This window comes from Rutidosis leptorrhynchoides, chromosome 9 (genome assembly GCF_046630445.1).
Source record: "Rutidosis leptorrhynchoides isolate AG116_Rl617_1_P2 chromosome 9, CSIRO_AGI_Rlap_v1, whole genome shotgun sequence".
Taxonomy (NCBI): domain Eukaryota; kingdom Viridiplantae; phylum Streptophyta; class Magnoliopsida; order Asterales; family Asteraceae; genus Rutidosis; species Rutidosis leptorrhynchoides.
This window is the reverse complement of record NC_092341.1, coordinates 342,248,777-342,270,952: the sequence shown is the minus strand read 5'-3', so window position 1 is coordinate 342,270,952 and position 22,176 is coordinate 342,248,777. Positions and strand designations below refer to the sequence as shown.

Genomic DNA, 22,176 nt, shown 5'->3' with positions numbered 1-22,176 from the left:
GAAAATTTTTCTTCATCAACTTTCGAACTTAGAAATTCCGAAATATCATCATAAATATCTTCGATATTTCTGAAGATATTTTCATAAATATTCTCGTCCGAAATTATATACCTCTTCGTGCTATCTGTATTACATTATATTGGAAACTTCTGTAAAATCCAAGTATAAATTATGAATGAATTCTGGAGAAGTGTTGGGAATTGAAGCATGATTTAGTATAATATAATGAGGTCAGGCCAACGTGATTATATTACAGTAAGTCATGCTAAATTTTTAATGGAAGATGATGATTCATAGACTTTATAATCATCATTTGCCATGTTACATAACTCTTTCATTATATTTAACCTCTAAACATATCAAGAAAATATTTTTCTTGATGATTCGTTCTTTTTCGGATATTCTGGTAATTTGACAAATCAAATCGTGCTATTACCTTTCCTTTCTGCTTTGTATAACTCCATACCTACAAATTCTGGACCATTACTTGCTTTACAAAAGCATGACGCTTCGACATATAGGGGAAAATACAAAGCCCGATAATGACACCGAAATTACAAACCGTGTATATCAATGTGTATAGCAATATAAAGACACGGGAGAACTAAAAACACAATAAATCCAAGAGCATAGTAAAAGTAAACAGACTCCTCTGGTGGGAGTTGTAAAAGAAGGATGATTGTGGCGATAACCAATATAAGGTCAAGAACAAGAAGTGGATTGAGCATATTAACAAATCTTTGGAAATATGAATTAAGGAAGAAAGTATTGAAGTGGTGAAAATAATGAAACGGAAGAAGTTAATTTATAGCGAAATTCCAAACACAGCAATCGAGGCAATTCACCGTATCTAATCAAAGAAAATCTCAATTTCCTTAATTACCGGAGAATCGAATCTTATAAAGATTACGAAGATTTCTTTAAATCCCTTGAATTCCGGAAATCAACTTTAACCATATCAAAAGTTAAGGCGAACATTTAATTTCCTCATTTCAATCTTTTACGATAGCTTCGTTTATACTCTTCCTGTAATCAAATCGTTTCATCCATATTACCCAATGTTGATAAAACTCTATTTTTCAACTCAGATTCATCATTCTTGTTGTAAAGAATGACGATCTCTATCAAACTTCATGACTATGATTTTCATGAACTCCTCTCTATTTTGTCTACCCTAATATTGTGGTATAAACGCTTAAAGTTTAAATAAGCTCACTATTATTCATAACACATTTTATGTGTATTGAGATGCTTGTATAACGTCATCATCTCTTTCTGACAAAACCTAACCAATGACACTCTTGTTAAAATCCTTTAGATAACCTCTGCATTAATAATAAAATGCACTTCATAGAATTTATGGATTGAAAGATTTAAACGCTAGAAACAAAATAATATTCTATCCATTGAAATTCATACAAGGCCCCGATCATACCTGGGAACGTGAAGACCAAATAAAACAAAAATATCCTCACATGTTTACAAACAACGCCGACTGATGGTAACAACTAAAATTTCGGGACGAAATTTCTTTTGACGAGTAGGTACTATAACAACCCGGAAATTTTTGACTAAATTTAAACCTAATGTTTATATAGTTTCAACACGTTAAGCAAAGCCTTTCACCCTGAATATCAAAAATTTTAAAACTGTTCATTTAAACTTCAACCAATGCCGACGATTCACGAACAATAATTTGTAAATAATTATATATTAATATTAATTTATATTAATATTATTTTTATTATTTATTATCATTTACAAGTATTATTATTACCAATATTATTAATATTATTAATATTAATAATTATTATTATCATTTATAATACTACTAATATTAATATTAATATTAATATTAATGTTATTGGTATTATCACTTCTACAAAAATTATTAAAATTATTATAAATATCATTATTATTAATACAACTTATTATTAATATTATTATTATTATTAACATATTATAATTATTATTATCATTATTATAATTATCATATTATTATTATCATTTTATATTTTTATCTTCATTATTATTATTTGTTATTATTAGTATTATTATTATTATTATTATTATTATCATTTTTATTATTATCATTATTAATTGTTATTAAACTTATTAAAATTATCATTATTTTTAAGATTTTTATTATATTTATTAATATTATTAAAATAAAAATAAAAGATGTTATCTGCTATGCTAATCCAGTTGACATCCATCAGATACCTAAATTAGGTAAACTGCTTTTTAATCTATTCAATTCTTTATTTGATTGTGATCGAGCAATTCATACTGTAATCAACCTTTTCATTTTTTTATTTATTCTTTCTGATTTTTGTGATAATCTAGTCGACCACTAACATTAAACAAGTAATTTGGATTACTGCATTACACATCTGATTAACAACATCAATATCATATAAATACTACCATTAGCTGCTGTAAATTGAAAATCAAACAGAAAGAAAATAAGAAAAATACACCGAGTCCTCTGTTCTTGAATATTTTTGCCAAAATTCGAAAACGAAACCCATTTCAAAATCCTTAAACGCAGTGTTGTTAGTAATCAACCACTCAAACTATCTGCAAAGTCTGAGTTTCCAATTCTTTAAAACGAGTGTGAATTCGTGAGTCAAAGTTTCGAAATCAAAAAGTCAAATATTTATTCTTCAATCAAATTCGAGTTTTCTATTAAGATTTAAGTTAAATTAATGGTTTCAATAGTTTCTATGAGTGATTTGGGAAATATTTCATGAAGGAATCAAAAGCTAAAACGTTCTAAATTTTGAAATCCGTATTTTTTTTTCTCTTCAAGAACCGTCGGTAGCAGCAGCTGCATTCTTTAATTTTTTTTTATTTTTTTTCTGTTATAATTCAAACAACCCACATTTAATTGTTTATGTTTCATTTATAATTCATAAAAACATTTCGAAGCTATTGTTGATTTCTGCTTAGTTGATTTTGTGAAAAAGTTGAACACAGAGAAAAATATGATAAACATATAGGTGTGCAGATTATAATCATAAAAACTGATATAGCGTAATGGTTTAGAGTGTTGACGGGTTATCGAGAGATCGCAGGTTCGAGTCTCGTCTGAAATGTCCCGTTCTTATTGATTAAAAACGTTCCATATTAATTGATTTCGTTGCGAGGTTTTGACCTCTATATGAGACGTTTTTCAAAGACTGCATTCATTTTTAAAACAAACCATAACCTTTATTTTATAAATGAAGGTTTAAAAAGCTTTACGTAGATTATCAAATAATGATAATCTAAAATATCCTGTTTACACACGACCATTACATAATAGTTTACAATACAAATATGTTACATCGAAATCAGTTTCTTGAATGCAGTTTTTACACAATATCATACAAATATGGACTCCAAATCTTGTCCTTATTTTAGTATGCAACAGCGGAAGCTCTTAATATTCACCTGAGAATAAACATGCTTTAAACGTCAACAAAAATGTTGGTGAGTTATAGGTTTAACCTATATATATCAAATCGTAACAATAGACCACAAGATTTCATATTTCAATACACATCCCATACATAGAGATAAAAATCATTCATATGGTGAACACCTGGTAACCGACATTAACAAGATGCATATATAAGAATATCCCCATCATTCCGGGACACCCTTCGGATATGATATAAATTTCGAAGTACTAAAGCATCCGGTACTTTGGATGGGGTTTGTTAGGCCCAATAGATCTATCTTTAGGATTCGCGTCAATTAGGGTGTCTGTTCCCTAATTCTTAGATTACCAGACTTAATAAAAAGGGGCATATTCGATTTCGATAATTCAACCATAGAATGTAGTTTCACGTAATTGTGTCTATTTTGTAAATCATTTATAAAACCTGCATGTATTCTCATCCCAAAAATATTAGATTTTAAAAGTGGGACTATAACTCACTTTCACAGATTTTTACTTCGTCGGGAAGTAAGACTTGGCCACTGGTTGATTCACGAACCTATAACAATATATACATATATATCAAAGTATGTTCAAAATATATTTACAACACTTTTAATATATTTTGATGTTTTAAGTTTATTAAGTCAGCTGTCCTCGTTAGTAACCTACAACTAGTTGTCCACAGTTAGATGTACAGAAATAAATCGATAAATATTATCTTGAATCAATCCACGACCCAGTGTATACGTATCTCAGTATTGATCACAACTCAAACTATATATATTTTGGAATCAACCTCAACCCTGTATAGCTAACTCCAACATTCACATATAGAGTGTCTATGGTTGTTCCGAAATATATATAGATGTGTCGACATGATAGGTCGAAACATTGTATACGTGTCTATGGTATCTCAAGATTACATAATATACAATACAAGTTGATTAAGTTATGGTTGGAATAGATTTGTTACCAATTTTCACGTAGCTAAAATGAGAAAAATTATCCAATCTTGTTTTACCCATAACTTCTTCATTTTAAATCCGTTTTGAGTGAATCAAATTGCTATGGTTTCATATTGAACTCTATTTTATGAATCTAAACAGAAAAAGTATAGATTTATTGTCAGAAAAATAAGTTACAAGTCATTTTTGTAAAGGTAGTCATTTCAGTCGAAAGAACGACGTCTAGATGACCATTTTAGAAAACATACTTCCACTTTGAGTTTAACCATAATTTTTGGATATAGTTTCATGTTCATAATAAAAATCATTTTCTCAGAATAACAACTTTTAAATCAAAGTTTATCATAGTTTTTAATTAACTAACCCAAAACAGCCCGCGGTGTTACTACGAAGGCGTAAATCCGGTTTTACGGTGTTTTTCGTGTTTCCAGGTTTTAAATCATTAAGTTAGCATATCATATAGATATAGAACATGTGTTTAGTTAATTTTAAAATTCAAGTTAGAAGGATTAACTTTTGTTTGCGAACAAGTTTAGAATTAACTAAACTATGTTCTAGTGATTACGAGTTTAAACCTTCGAATAAGATAGTTTTATATATATGAATCGAATGATGTTATGAACATCATTACTACCTAAAGTTTAGTAGGTAAACCTACTGGAAGTGACAAGAAATGATCTAGCTTCAAAGGATCTTGGATGGCTTGAAAGTTCTTGAAGTAGGATCATGACACAAAAACAAGTTCAAGTAAGATTTTTACTCTAATTAAGATAGTTTATAGTTATAGAAATTGAATCAAAGTTTGAATATGAATATTACCTTGAATAAGAAAGATAACCTACTGTATATAACAAAGGTTTCTTGATCTTAGATGATTACTTGGAATGGATTAGAAAGCTTGGAAGTAAATTAGTAAACTTGAAGGGATTTTTGAAGTGTTCTTGAAGTGTTCTTCCTATGATGATTATAGCTTGATTATTGAAGTGATTTTTGATGAAGATGATGATTAACTACTGGAAAAATACGTTCATAATAGTGTGGGTGTGTTGAGAGAAAATTAGAAAGAGAATTGGAAGTGAAATGGAGTGAATGATGAGTGGTAATTGGTGAGTGGTGAGTGGGGTTAAAAGAAGTTCTAGTTAGTTGACTAGCTCATGGTAGAAGTTAAAATTGATTAGTCATGCATGACATAAACAAGAGTGGAATCCCATGCTAGTTCCTATTGGTATATCCCCATAGTAAGTACGTTTTGAAGCTGTGTATAATACGGGTAAGAATACGACTAGAATTCTTGATGAAAGAAAAGAATGGGAAAGTAACTGTAACCATTTTCGTTAAGTATGAGTGTTTTGATATATGTCTTGAAGTCTTCCAAAAGTATTTTAATACATCTAAATACACTACATGTATATACATTTTAACTGAGTCGTTAAGTCATCGTTAGTCGTTACATGTAAGTGTTGTTTTGAAACCTTTAAGTTAACGATCTCAATTAATGTTGTTAACCCATTGTTTATTATATCTAATGAGATGTTAAATTATTATATTATCATGATATTATGATATATTAATATATCTTAATATGATATATATACATTTAAATGTCGTTACAACAATAATCGTTACATATATGTCTCGTTTCGAAATCCTTAAGTTAGTAGTCTTGTTTATATGTATATAACTCATTGTTAATATACTTATGGAGATACTTACTTATCATAATCTCATGTTAACCATATGTATATCCATATATATATCGTCATGTCGTTTTTACAAGTTTTAACGTTCGTGAATCGCCGGTCAACTTGGGTGGTCAATTGTCTATATGAAACATATTTCAATTAATCAAGTCTTAACAAGTTTGATTGCTTAACATGTTGGAAACATTTAATCATGTAAATATAAATCTCAATTAATATATATAAACATGGAAAATTTCGGGTCACTACAGTACCTACCCGTTAAATAAATTTCGTCCCGAAATTTTAAGCTGTTGAAGGTGTTGACGAATCTTCTGGAAATAGATGCGGGTATTTCTTCTTCATCTGATCTTCATGCTCCCAGGTGAACTCGGGTCCTCTACGAGCATTCCATCGAACCTTAACAATTGGTATCTTGTTTTGCTTAAGTCTTTTAGCCTCACGATCCATTATTTCGACGGGTTCTTCGATGAATTGAAGTTTTTCGTTGATTTGGATTTCATCTAACGGAATAGTGAGATCTTCTTTAGCAAAACATTTCTTCAAATTCGAGACGTGGAAAGTGTTATGTACAGTCGCGAGTTGTTGAGGTAACTTAAGTCGGTAAGCTACTGGTCCGACACGATCAATAATCTTGAATGGTCCAATATACCTTGGATTTAATTTCCCTCGTTTACCAAATCGAACAACGCCTTTCCAAGGTGAAACTTTAAGCATGACCATCTCTCCAATTTCAAATTCTATATCTTTTCTTTTAATGTCAGCGTAGCTCTTTTGTCGACTTTGGGCGGTTTTCAACCGTTGTTGAATTTGAATGATCTTCTTGGTAGTTTCTTGTATAATCTCCGGACCCGTAATCTGTCTATCCCCCACTTCACTCCAACAAATCGGAGACCTGTACTTTCTACCATAAAGTGCTTCAAACGGCGCCATCTCAATGCTTGAATGGTAGCTGTTGTTGTAGGAAAATTCTGCTAACGGTAGATGTCGATCCCAACTATTTCCGAAATCAATAACACATGCTCGTAGCATGTCTTCAAGCGTTTGTATCGTCCTTTCGCTCTGCCCATCAGTTTGTGGATGATAGGCAGTACTCATATCTAGACGAGTTCCTAATGCTTGTTGTAATGTCTGCCAGAATCTTGAAATAAATCTGCCATCCCTATCAGAGATAATAGAGATAGGTATTCCATGTCTGGAGACGACTTCCTTCAAATACAGTCGTGCTAACTTCTCTATCTTGTCATCTTCTCTTATTGGCAGGAAGTGTACTGATTTGGTGAGACGATCAACTATTACCCAAATAGTATCAAAACCACTTGCAGTCCTTGGCAATTTAGTGATGAAATCCATGGTAATGTTTTCCCATTTCCATTCTGGGATTTCGGGTTGTTGAAGTAGACCTGATGGTTTCTGATGCTCAGCTTTGACCTTAGAACACGTCAAACATTCTCCTACGTATTTAGCAACATCGGCTTTCATACCCGGCCACCAAAAATGTTTCTTGAGATCCTTGTACATCTTCCCCGTTCCAGGATGTATTGAGTATCTGGTTTTATGAGCTTCTCTAAGTACCATTTCTCTCATATCTCCAAATTTTGGTACCCAAATCCTTTCAGCCCTATACCGGGTTCCGTCTTTCCGAATATTAAGATGCTGCTCCGATCCTTTGGGTATTTCATCCTTTAAATTTCCTTCTTTTAAAACTCCTTGTTGCGCCTCCTTTATTTGAGTAGTAAGGTTATTATGAATCATTATATTCATAGATTTTACTCGAATGGGTTCTCTGTCCTTCCTGCTCAAGGCATCGGCTACCACCTTTGCCTTCCCCGGGTGGTAACGAATCTCAAAGTTGTAATCATTCAACAATTCAATCCACCTACGCTGCCTCATATTCAGTTGTTTCTGATTAGATATGTGTTGAAGACTTTTGTGGTCGGTATATATAATACTTTTGACCCCATATAAGTAGTGCCTCCAAGTCTTTAATGCAAAAACAACCGCGCCTAATTCCAAATCATGCGTCGTATAATTTTGCTCGTGAATCTTCAATTGTCTAGACGCATAAGCAATCACCTTCGTTCATTGCATTAATACACAACCGAGACCTTGCTTTGATGCGTCACAATAAATCACAAAATCATCATTCCCTTCAGGCAATGACAATATAGGTGCCGTAGTTAGCTTTTTCTTTAATAACTGAAACGCTTTCTCTTGTTCATCCTTCCATTCAAATTTCTTCCCTTTATGCGTTAATGCAGTCAAGGGTTTTGCTATTCTGGAAAAGTCTTGGATGAACCTTCTGTAGTAACCAGCTAGTCCTAAAAACTGGCGTATGTGTTTCGGAGTTTTCGGGGTTTCCCACTTTTCAACAGTTTCTATCTTTTCCGGATCCACCTTAATACCTTTTTTGTTCACTATGTGACCGAGGAATTGAACTTCTTCCAACCAAAATGCACATTTTGAAAACTTAGCGTACAATTCTTCTTTCCTCAATACTTCTAACACCTTTCTCAAATGTTCACCGTGTTCTTGGTCATTCTTTGAGTAAATAAGTATGTCATCAATGAAAACAATGACAAACTTGTCAAGGTATGGTCCACACACTCGGTTCATAAGGTCCATGAACACAGCTGGTGCATTAGTTAAACCAAAAGGCATGACCATAAACTCGTAATGACTGTAACGTGTTCTGAAAGCAGTCTTTGGAATATCATCTTCTTTCATCCGCATTTGATGATACCCGGAATATAAGTCAATCTTTGAATAAACAGACGAGCCTTGTAGTTGATCAAATAAGTCATCGATTCTCGGTAGTGGGTAGCGGTTCTTGATGGTAAGTTTGTTAAACTCTCGGTAGTCGATACACAACCTGAATGTACCATCTTTCTTCTTGACAAACAAAACAGGAGCTCCCCACGGTGATGTGCTTGGTCGAATGAAACCACGCTCTAAAAGTTCTTGTAATTGGCTTTGCAGTTCTTTCATCTCGCTGGGTGCGAGTCTGTAAGGAGCACGAGCTATTGGTGCAGCTCCTGGTACAAGATCTATTTGAAATTCAACGGATCGATGTGGGGGTAATCCCGGTAATTCTTTCGGAAATACATCGGGAAATTCTTTTGCAATGGGAACATCATTGATGCTCTTTTCTTCAGTTTGTACTTTCTCGACGTGTGCTAGAACAGCATAGCAACCTTTTCTTATTAGTGTTTGTGCCTTCAAATTACTAATAAGATGTAGCTTCGTGTTGATGTAGCTTCGTGTTGCCCTTTTCTCCGTACACCATTAAGGGTTTTCCTTTTTCTCGTATAATGCGAATTGCATTTTTGTAACAAACGATCTCTGCTTTCACTTCTTTCAACCAGTCCATACCGATTATCACATCAAAACTCCCTAACTCTACTGGTATCAAATCAATCTTAAATGTTTCGCTAACCAGTTTAATTTCTCAATTCCGACATATATTATCTGCTGAAATTAATTTACCATTTACTAATTCGAGTAAAAATTTACTATCCAAAGGCGTCAATGGACAACTTAATTTAGCACAAAAATCTCTACTCATATAGCTTCTATCCGCACCCGAATCAAATAAAACGTAAACAGATTTATTGTCAATAAGAAACGTACCCGTAACAAGCTCCGGGTCTTCTTGTGCCTCTGCCGCATTAATATTGAAAACTCTTCCGCGGCCTTGTCCATTCGTGTTCTCCTGGTTCGGGCAATTTCTAATAATGTGGCCTGATTTTCCACATTTATAACAAACTACATTGGCATAACTTGCTCCAACACTACTTGCTCCGCCATTACTCGTTCCGACACCATTTGTTCCTTTCATTCTATTAACCCCTGGTCCGTAGACCTCACACTTCGCCGCGCTATGACCGTTTCTTTTACACTTGTTGCAAAATTTGGTGCAGAACCCTGAGTGATACTTTTCACACCTTTGGCATAGCTGCTTCTGATTGTTGTTGTTATTGCGGTTATTATTGTTGTTGGGATGATTGTTGTAGTTGTTGTTGTTGTTGTTGTTGTTGTTGTTGTTGGGCCGTTTGTTGTAGTTGCGATTGATGTTGCGATTGTTGGGATAATTGTTGCGATTATTGTTGTAATTGTTGTTGTTGTTGTATTGGTGATTCTTATCACCGTTTTCCTCCCACTTTCTTTTGACTTGCTTCACATTGGCCTCTTCAGCAGTCTGTTCTTTAATTCTTTCTTCAATCTGGTTCACTAGTTTGTGAGCCATTCTACATGCCTGTTGTATGGAGGCGGGCTCGTGTGAACTTATATCTTCTTGGATTCTTTCCGGTAATCCTTTCACAAACGCGTCGATCTTCTCTTCCTCATCTTCGAATGCTCCCGGACACAATAGGCACAATTTTGTGAATCGTCTTTCGTACGTGGTAATATCAAATCCTTGGGTTCGTAACCCTCTAAGTTCTGTCTTGAGCTTATTGACCTCGGTTCTGGGACGGTACTTCTCGTTCATCAAGTGCTTGAATGCTGACCACGGTAGTGCGTACGCATCGTCTTGTCCCACTTGCTCTAGATAGGTATTCCACCATGTTAACGCAGAACCTGTGAAGGTATGCGTAGCGTACTTTACTTTGTCCTCTTCAGTACACTTACTTATGGCAAACACAGATTCGACCTTCTCGGTCCACCGTTTCAATCCGATCGGTCCTTCGGTTCCATCAAATTCCAAAGGTTTGCAGGCAGTGAATTCTTTGTAGGTGCATCCTACACGATTTCCTGTACTGCTAGATCCAAGGTTATTGTTGGTATGTAGCGCAGCCTGTACTGCGGCTATGTTTGAAGCTAGAAAAGTACGGAATTCCTCTTCATTCATATTCACGGTGTGTCGAGTAGTCGGTGCCATTTCCTTCAAAATAGTCAAATGGAACAAGTTAATCATACAGAATATTAAGAGTAGTTAATAGTATTTCGTAGCATAATATGAACTCATTTATAAAAGCTTTTTCTTCATATTAGCGTTTTATAAGTTTAAATTCGGGTAGTACCTACCCGTTAAGTTCATACTTAGTAGCTAATATACAATTCAACTACTACAATTCTATATGAAAAACTGATTATAATAATATTTCGCGTTCAAACTTTTATACAATATTTTACAAACTTACAATACCGCTTATTTTATATAAAGCATGAAATATAGCACACAATAACTTTGATACAAGATAGTTGTGAAGATAATTCTAGCTAGTACACAAGTCGTTTAGCAAAGGCAATAAAGACACGTAATTCATACGTCCAGAAACAAGTCATGCATTCTGGTTTTACTAGGACTACTTCCCATCCTTGGTCTTGTGGAACATAACCGTTATGGCCGTTGATAAGACAGCGTGTTGTAACGTCGTCAAAGGGACGAGGGTTACGTAATGTCCAACAGTCCCGTAACAATCTAAAAACCTCATTTCTTACCCCAATTACCGTCTCCGTCACTTGTGGGAACGTTTTGTTTAATAGTTGTAGGCCGATGTTCTTGTTCTCACTTTGGTGAGAAGCGAACATTACTAATCCGTAAGCATAACATGCTTCTTTATGTTGCATGTTAGCTGCTTTTTCTAAATCACGAAGTCCAATATTCGGATATATTGAGTCAAAATAATTTCTTAACCCATTGCGTAAAATAGCATTTGGGTTCCCCGCAATATATGCGTCAAAGTAAACACATCGTAACTTATGGATTTCCCAATGTGATATCCCCCATATTTCGAACGAAAGCCTTTTATAAACCAAGGCATTCTTGGAACGTTCTTCGAATGTCTTACAAACTGATCTCGCCTTAAATAGTTGTGCCGAAGAATTCTGACCGACTCTAGACAAGATTTCATCAATCATGTCTCCGGGTAGGTCTCTTAAAATATTGGGTTGTCTATCCATTTTGTGTTTTTATACTGTAAAATAGACAAGAGTTAGATTCATAAAAAAAATACTTATTAATACAAGCAATTTTTACATATATCATAAAGCATAAGCACACTATATTACATATATTACACCACACGAATACAACTATCTTATTCCGACTCGCTTGTTTCTTCTTCTTCGGTTTTGGTTCGTTTTGCCAAGTTTCTAGGGATATATGATGTTCCCCTAATACGAGCCGTCATTATCCAGATTGGTTTAGAAAAACCTGGTGGTTTAGAGGTTCCCGGGTCATTGTTACAACTTAAGGACTTCGGGGGTTGACGATACATATAAAGTTCATCGGGGTTGGAATTAGATTTCTCTATTTTTATGCCCTTTCCCTTATTATTTTCTTTTGCCTTTATAAATTCAGTTGGGGTAATTTCTATAACATCATCGGAATTCTCGTCAGAATCAGATTCATCGGAGAATTGGTAATCCTCCCAATATTTTGCTTCCTTAGCGGAAACACCATTGACCATAATTAACCTTGGTCAGTTGGTTGAGGATTTTCTTTTACTTAACCGTTTTATTATTACCCCCACCGGTTCTATTTCTTCATCCGGTTCCGATTCTTCTTCTGGTTCCGACTCTTCTTCCGGTTCCTCTTCGGGAACTTGTGAATCAGTCCACGAATCATTCCAATTTACATTTGACTCTTCATTATTATTAGGTGAGTCAATGGGACTTGTTCTAGAGGTAGACATCTATCACATAATATCAAACGCGTTAAGAGATTAATATATCACATAATATTCACATGTTAAAAATATATAGTTTCCAACAAAATTTGTTAAGCAATCATTTTTCAAGTAAACACGGTCGAAGTCCAGACTCACTAATGCATCCTAACAAACTCGATAAGACACACTAATGCAAAATTCTGGTTCTCTAAGACCAACACTCTGATACCAACTGAAATGTCCCGTTCTTATTGATTAAAAACGTTCCATATTAATTGATTTCGTTGCGAGGTTTTGACCTCTATATGAGACGTTTTTCAAAGACTGCATTCATTTTTAAAATAAACCATAACCTTTATTTTATAAATGAAGGTTTAAAAAGCTTTACGTAGATTATCAAATAATGATAATCTAAAATATCCTGTTTACACACGACCATTACATAATGGTTTACAATACAAATATGTTACATCGAAATCAGTTTCTTGAATGCAGTTTTTACACAATATCATACAAACATGGACTCCAAATCTTGTCCTTATTTTAGTATGCAACAGCGGAAGCTCTTAATATTCACCTGAGAATAAACATGCTTTAAACGTCATCAAAAATGTTGGTGAGTTATAGGTTTAACCTATATATATCAAATCGTAACAATAGACCACAAGATTTCATATTTCAATACACATCCCATACATAGAGATAAAAATCATTCATATGGTGAACACCTGGTAACCGACATTAACAAGATGCATATATAAGAATATCCCCATCATTCCGGGACACCCTTCGGATATGATATAAATTTCAAAGTACTAAAGCATCCTGTACTTTGGATGGGGTTTGTTAGGCCCAATAGATCTATCTTTAGGATTCGCGTCAATTAGGGTGTCTGTTCCCTAATTCTTAGATTACCAGACTTAATAAAAAGGGGCATATTTGATTTCGATAATTCAACCATAGAATGTAGTTTCACGTACTTGTGTCTATTTTGTAAATCATTTATAAAACCTGCATGTATTCTCATCCCAAAAATATTAGATTTTAAAAGTGGGACTATAACTCACTTTCTAAGATTTTTACTTCGTCGGGAAGTAAGACTTGGCCACTGGTTGATTCACGAACCTATAACAATATATACATATATATCAAAGTATGTTCAAAATATATTTACAACACTTTTTATATATTTTGATGTTTTAAGTTTATTAAGTCAGCTGTCCTCGTTAGTAACCTACAACTAGTTGTCCACAGTTAGATGTACAGAAATAAATCGATAAATATTATCTTGAATCAATCCACAACCCAGTGTATACGTATCTCAGTATTGATCACAACTCAAACTATATATATTTTGGAATCAACCTCAACCCTGTATAGCTAACTCCAACATTCACATATAGAGTGTCTATGGTTGTTCCGAAATATATATAGATGTGTCGACATGATAGGTCGAAACATTGTATACGTGTCTATGGTATCTCAAGATTACATAATATACAATACAAGTTGATTAAGTTATGGTTGGAATAGATTTGTTACCAATTTTCAAGTAGATAAAATGAGAAAAATTTTCCAATCTTGTTTTACTCATAACTTCTTCATTTTAAATCCGTTTTGAGTGAATCAAATTGCTATGGTTTCATATTGAACTCTATTTTATGAATCTAAACAGAAAAAGTATAGATTTATAGTCGGAAAAATAAGTTACAAGTCGTTTTTGTAAAGGTAGTCATTTCAGTCGAAAGAACGACGTCTAGATGACCATTTTAGAAAACATACTTCCACTTTGAGTTTAATCATAATTTTTGGATATAGTTTCATGTTCATAATAAAAATCATTTTCTCAAAATAACAACTTTTAAATCAAAGTTTATCATAGTTTTTAATTAACTAACCCAAAACAGCCCGCGGTGTTACTACGACGGCGTAAATCCGGTTTTACGGTGTTTTTCGTGTTTCCAGGTTTTAAATCATTAAGTTAGCATATCATATAGATATATAACATGTGTTTAGTTAATTTTAAAAGTCAAGTTAGAAGGATTAACTTTTGTTTGCGAACAAGTTTAGAATTAACTAAACTATGTTCTAGTGATTACGAGTTTAAACCTTCGAATAAGATAGTTTTATATATATGAATCGAATGATGTTATGAACATCATTACTACCTCAAGTTTAGTAGATAAACCTACTGGAAGTGACAAGAAATGATCTAGCTTCAAAGGATCTTGGATGGCTTGAAAGTTCTTGAAGTAGGATCATGACACAAAAACAAGTTCAAGTAAGATTTTTACTCGAATTAAGATAGTTTATAGTTATAGAAATTGAATCAAAGTTTGAATATGAATATTACCTTGATTAAGAAAGATAACCTACTGTATATAACAAAGGTTTCTTGATATTAGATGATTACTTGGAATGGATTAGAAAGCTTGGAAGTAAATTAGTAAACTTGAAGGGATTTTTGAAGTGTTCTTGAAGTGTTCTTCCTATGATGATTATAGCTTGATTCTTGAAGTGATTTTTGATGAAGATGATGATTAACTACTGGAAAAATACGTTCATAATAGTGTGGGTTTGTTGAGAGAGAATTAGAAAGAGAATTGGAAGTGAAATGGAGTGAATGATGAGTGGTAATTGGTGAGTGGTGAGTGGGGTTAAAAGGAGTTCTAGTTAGTTGACTAGCTCATGGTAGAAGTTAAAATTGATTAGTAATGCATGACATAATCAAGAGTGGAATCCCATGCTAGTTCCTATTGGTATATCCGCATAGTAAGTACGTTTTGAAGCTGTGTATAATACGGGTAAGAATACGACTAGAATTCTTGATGAAAGAAAAGAATGGGAAAGTAACTGTAACCATTTTCGTTAAGTATGAGTGTTTTGATATATGTCTTGAAGTCTTCCAAAAGTATTTTAATACATCTAAATACACTACATGTATATACATTTTAACTGAGTCGTTAAGTCATCGTTAGTCGTTACATGTAAGTGTTGTTTTGAAACCTTTAAGTTAACGATCTCAATTAATGTTGTTAACCCATTGTTTATTATATCTAATGAGATGTTAAATTATTATATTATCATGATATTATGATATATTAATATATCTTAATATGATATATATACATTTAAATGTCATTACAACGATAATCATTACATATATGTCTCGTTTCGAAATCCTTAAGTTAGTAGTCTTGTTTATATGTATATAACTCATTGTTAATATACTTATGGAGATACTTACTTATCATAATCTCATGTTAACCATATGTATATCCATATATATATCGTCATGTCGTTTTTACAAGTTTTAACGTTCGTGAATCGCCGGTCAACTTGGGTGGTCAATTGTCTATATGAAACATATTTCAATTAATCAAGTCTTAACAAGTTTGATTGCTTAACATGTTGGAAACATTTAATCATGTAAATATCAATCTCAATTAATATATATAAACATGGAAAAGTTCGGGTCACTACATCGTCCATGGCAATATTTTTTAGAAAAGCTCATTAAGGTATTTTCTCATTTATTATTATTATTATTATTATTATTATTATTATTATTATTATTATTATTATTATTATTATTATTATTATTATTATTATTATTATTATTATTATTATTATTATAATTGTTATTATTATTATTAACTATCATTATTATTATTATCATTTTAAATATTATTATCATTATTATGATTAGAATTATTATTATTATTATTATTTTGAAAACAATACAAATTATTATTATTATCATTAATATTAGTACTAGTATCATTTTATATAAGTATTATTATTAATGTTATCATTATTATTATTATTAATATGATTATCATTATTAAGTATTGTTACCAAAAATTTAAATTTTGATTATTTTTATTATTAAACTTTTCATTTTCATTAAAACTACTATCATTATTATTATTGTTATAAGTATTAATATCATTATTATTACCATTAATGAAATCATAAACATTATTATCATTATTGAGTATTATTATTATTATCATTACAAATATTATTTTAGTATTATTATAATTACTATTCTTAATAAACAAATGGTATATATATAAGAAAATATATTTAATACATATAACACAACACAAATTAATATTTTTAGATATAAAATTAAAATATATGAAACATATATATTATTAAAATAAAAAAGATATAACTAATGAATTTATATATATATATATATATATATATATATATATATATATATATATATATATATATATATATATATATATATATATATATATATATATATATAACTTGTTTGATTACGAGTATATATATGTGTTGATATATATACCTGATATAGGTTCGTGAATCCAAGGACAACTCTGCACTTGTTCAGTGCCACTCATAAGCTTAATTACTACGAAATATGAAATACAGTATCGTGAGTTCATCTGCTCCCTTTTTATATATATTTTTAGGCTGGTAATACATGCGCAACCTTTATAACTGTTTTACAAGTTAGACACAAGTACTCAAACTTTTATGCTATATACGTGCTTTGTCATGCTAAATCCCTGCCGTAATATCGTTAATTGCTGAGGTATAAGATGCAAGCTTAGTTATTGTGAGTAGCGCTACTGAGAGTGACGTCTCTATCCATTTAACCGTTGGTCTTTGTATACATAATAATGATTCAACGACACTGACAGTACAAGGTGTCACGGGGTAACTTTTGTTTAGCCACTATATTACAAACAGCAACTCTTTCGATTGATATATTTGGTATCAATCAACTTTAAACTTAAATCTTGTGGTCTAATGCTATACTGAACTATTGATTTATGATAAATCTATGAACTCACTCAACCTCGGGTTGACTTTTTAAAGCATGTTTATTCTCAGGTACTTAAATATTGCTTCCGCTGTATATCTGCTGCTTTGATGATGATTGTTTGCTATGCTTGGAGTCTTCATTACATATCATATCAATTAAGAATATTTAATGCTCTAAATACAATGTAATCTATTTATCTTCCGCTGCAAAACTCAATAAAATGTCTCATATAAAGTCGTTCTCGTTTATACATCTGTGACTTGATATAATTAGTCACAAATACCCCAGATCCTATTTGGGGGTGTGACATTCACCACCTTTCATACGTTCACCACCTGTAACTCGATCAAGACATCTAGCCAATATCTTCGCTGTTGATTTTTCTTTAGAATCATCATCTAGTCGACCAAGTACTCCAATTCAAATTTCCGATAATCCATTTTTTGAACCCGACCTCACAATTGAGAACCCGGAGGATATTTAAGGACAATTCAGAGATCCTGAACCACTAATCATTCCTCCTGAACCACAAATTACTCAACCAGAGATTTTCGAGGAAGAAACTATTAAATCAGAATCCTCTAGTGATTCAGATTCAACAAATTCAATCATGGAAAATCCGGAACCTCTAAGTATAAAAGATCGAATAAGAGCTACACGCACTGGCCAAGGTTATGCCATTACTCAACCAGATATTAATGTGCCAGATTACAAAATCAAAGGACAAATCCTACACATGGTAACTAATCAATGCCAATTTATTGGTACGCCAAAAGAAGATCCAAACGGACATCTTCGAACCTTTAATAGGATCTGTACTCTATTTAAAATCAGAGAAGTTGAGGATGAATAGATCTATCTAATGTTATTTCCCTGGACTTTAAAGGGAGAAGCCAAAGATTGGTTAGAATCGTTACCTAAAGGGGCGATTGATACATGAGATGTTTTAGTTGAGAAATTTCTTAAAAGATTCTTTCCGGCATCTAAAGCCATGAGACTTCAAGGAGAAATTGTTACTTTCACGCAGAAGCCAAATGAAACTTTATATGAGGCGTGGACAAGATTTGGAAAGTTGTTGAGAGGATGTCCTCAACATGGTTTAGACACTTATCAAATAGTGCAAATATTCTATCAAGGATGCGACATTACTACACGAAAAGACATCGACATAGTAGCTGGTGGTTCCATTATGAAGAAAACCGCAACCGAAGCTTACAAAATTATTGATAACACAGCCTCCCACTCACATGAGTGGCATCAAGAAAAAGACATCGTTAGATCATCTAAAGCGGCTAGAGCCGATTTGGGCCCTGACTTTGATTCCATTTCCTCAAAGTTAGATGCTTTCGAGAGACGAATGGAAAAGATGACTAAAGATATTCACGCAATACGCATTAGTTGTGAACAGTGTGGAGGACCACATTTGACAAAAGATTGTCTCAGTATTGAACAAACAATGGAACAAAGAGATAATGTTTCATACATGAACCAAAGGCCTGGAAATAATTATCAAAATAATTATCAACCGCCAAGACCAAACTACAATCAAAATCAGAATTATAACCGAAATGTTCCATACAACAACCAACAAGGTCCTAGCAATCAACAAGTATCCAATAATACTTACAACTAGCAAAGACCTATTTTTCAAAATAAACCACCACAAACTGATGATAAAAAGCTAAATTTAGAAGATATGATGTCGAAGCTAGTTGAATCTCAAACGCAGTTTTTCATATCTCAGAAACAAACTAATGAACAAAATGCTCAAGCATTTAGAAATCAACAAGCTTCAATCCAAAATCTGGAACAAGAAGTAAGCAACCTAGCAAGGTTGATAGGTGAAAGAAAACCGGGGAGTCTACCTAGCGATACAAATGCTAACCCCCGAAATGAAACAGCTAAAGCCATTACCACAAGAAGTGGTATTACACTTAAACCACCTGAAATACCTGTAACTTCTGATGACTCTATTCTTACTACACAGGCATCACAGCCTGATCAAGAGAAGGAAAAAGAACTGGTAGTTGAAAAAGTTAATAAAGATAACACAGTTAAGGCAAATCCTTATGTTAAACCATACTAACCACCACTTCCTTACCCCAGTAAAATGAGAAAAGAAAGACTTGAAGCCGAGCAATCCAAATTTTTAGATATGTTTAAACAAATAAATGTAAATCTTCCTTTCATTAATGTGATTTCAGGAATGCCTAGATATGCTAAATTTCTGAAAGATCTAATCACAAATAGAAAGAAAATGAAAGAACTCTCGGCTGTTACAATGAATGCTAATTGTTCTGCAGTGCTGTTGAATAAACTACTAGAAAAATTATCAGATCCAGGAAGTTTCACAATCCCATGTTTTCTGGATAGTCTTAGTTCAATAGAAGCATTGGCAGACTTAGGTTCTAGTATAAATCTAATGCCATATTCATTATACGCTAAACTAGACCTCGGAGAATTGAAACCAACACGAATAAGCATACAACTAGTCGATCGATCAGTAAAATATCCTAGAGGGATAATGGAAAACATGCTAGTTAAAGTTGGTACTTTAGTATTTCCAGTAGATTTTGTTATTCTGGACATGGAAGAAGATTCTCGAGTTCCTCTCATATTAGGAAGACCATTCTTAAACACGGCTAAAGCAATAATAGACGTGTTTGGTAAGAAACTGACCCTAAGTATAGAGGACGAGAGTGTTACCTTTTCTGTTGATAGAGCCATGCAACAACCGCAATCTGCAGATGATACATGTTATTACATTCAAACTATAGATTCACATGCAGAATTGTTAGAAGAATTTCTAGAATTATAAGGAACAGGAGAATGTTCTTTAGGAGAAGGAACTTGTGACAACCCGGAAATTTCCAACCAAATTTAAACTTTATCTTTATATTATTATGACACGATAAGCAAAGTTTGTTAAGTTGAATCTCAAGAATTTTAAACTGTGTCCATACATTCATTTAAACCTCGACCAAGTTCCAACGATTCACGAACCATTAAATTGAACGAACATGATTATATATGTATATGTGTATATATTATAACTTGAAAACATTAACAAAGTGTTAGGCGTATAATACTTTATATAAACGTATTTGTTTCAAAATGTATTCTAATAGTTATCAGGAATTAGAAGATAATATCAAATGACTGATTTATCAGATACATTGTGATATGATTACGGGTCTATGTTATGAGGTCCACTGTGATTTAAGAAATCTATTCTTTTTGACAACATTCAAAAAATGGTAAAGTGATTTATAAGTAAGAACGTGGAGTGTAAATAACTTAGATGTTGGATATCGACAAGTTAAGTAACTCAACATTTTTCATTAAGATGATTTCATACGTTTATTTAACCTTTGGACTTTATCCCATGCTTCACCAACAGACTATAATTTAAAAACTTGAAACCTATTATGAATATATATGATTCTACTTTTCTAAAACGTTTTATGATATAACGATTTCCATTATTTTAACCTTTAACCAAAATAATTCTTAAATATATTTAGTTTTGGAAAACAAAATTATCATATTTATTTGATTTAGTTTCAAACGTACAAAAACGTTTTCAGTTTAAAAAGAACTTTATTATTAAAACGTATATAACTTTTATAAATATCTAGAACCACTTTTGACAACTCATTACTTAACCAGTATGATAAAGATAACGATATTTATATTTTATTTTATAAAGTATATATAACGATTTAAATTAATATTATATATATTTATACGCGTATTATACGTATATAGTTTTATACTTTTACTATACTTAAACTTTACCTTTACTTTATTTTTACTTTACTTTAACTTTAATAATTCACTTTAATAATTCATACTTTAATAATTCACTTTAATAATTCATACTTTAATAATTCACTTTAATAATTCATACTTTAATAATTCACTTTAATAATTCATACTTTAATAATTCACTTTAATAATTCAAAAATCTATTATAAATAGAATTCAATAGGTTTCATTATTTCATAGAAACTTAAAAATATTTTCTCTAAACTCTCTCAATCGATTTACATATATATATTTACTCAGTATTATTTCAAGATATTATTAGTATACATAAAATATTACGACGGAGTGCTGTCCGAGTGATTTCGAAATTGTTTTTTGAGCGGAATTGAGCTAAGGAAATTATGGGTTATAGCTATGGAGGTTATGGGTATGGTTCGGGAGTATTGCTCGTAAGTCGAACTAGTGTTTATCATCTCCGTTGCATCTACGTACTTTTCCTGCAATATTGAATCTCAATATTGATACGTGAGTACTCATAATTTAATTTTTATATATTAATAGTGTATTCCTAACTAGTGCTCGAGAATATAGGATTATGCATGCTTGTATTTTTGATATTGCCATTAGATAGGATATGTTGAATCATGAATTAGTTACGTATGCGGTTGAGATAAGGTATAAGATATGCATGTCATTGGAAAGCTAGCGAAAAAATAAGAACTTTCCATTTAGATATCGAATGGTTTCGATGAACGGATTTGAAGTTATAGTCAATTGAATTTTTGTATTATTATTAAAAATGATTATTATTATCGTCGTTATTATCATCGTTCTAGTTTTATATTATTATTACTATTATCATTATCAATAAAAGGAATTATCATTAAAAATTGTT

General features: G+C 32.0%; 1 non-coding gene across 1 annotated transcript; it reads right to left on the bottom strand.

Annotated features, from left to right (window-relative positions):
• Positions 1–18,507: 18,507 nt before the first annotated feature.
• On the bottom strand, positions 18,508–18,614 carry LOC139869835 (small nucleolar RNA R71). Its single transcript, XR_011766409.1, has one exon. It is a non-coding gene; the product is annotated as a small nucleolar RNA R71 (small nucleolar RNA).
• Positions 18,615–22,176: the final 3,562 nt, after the last annotated feature.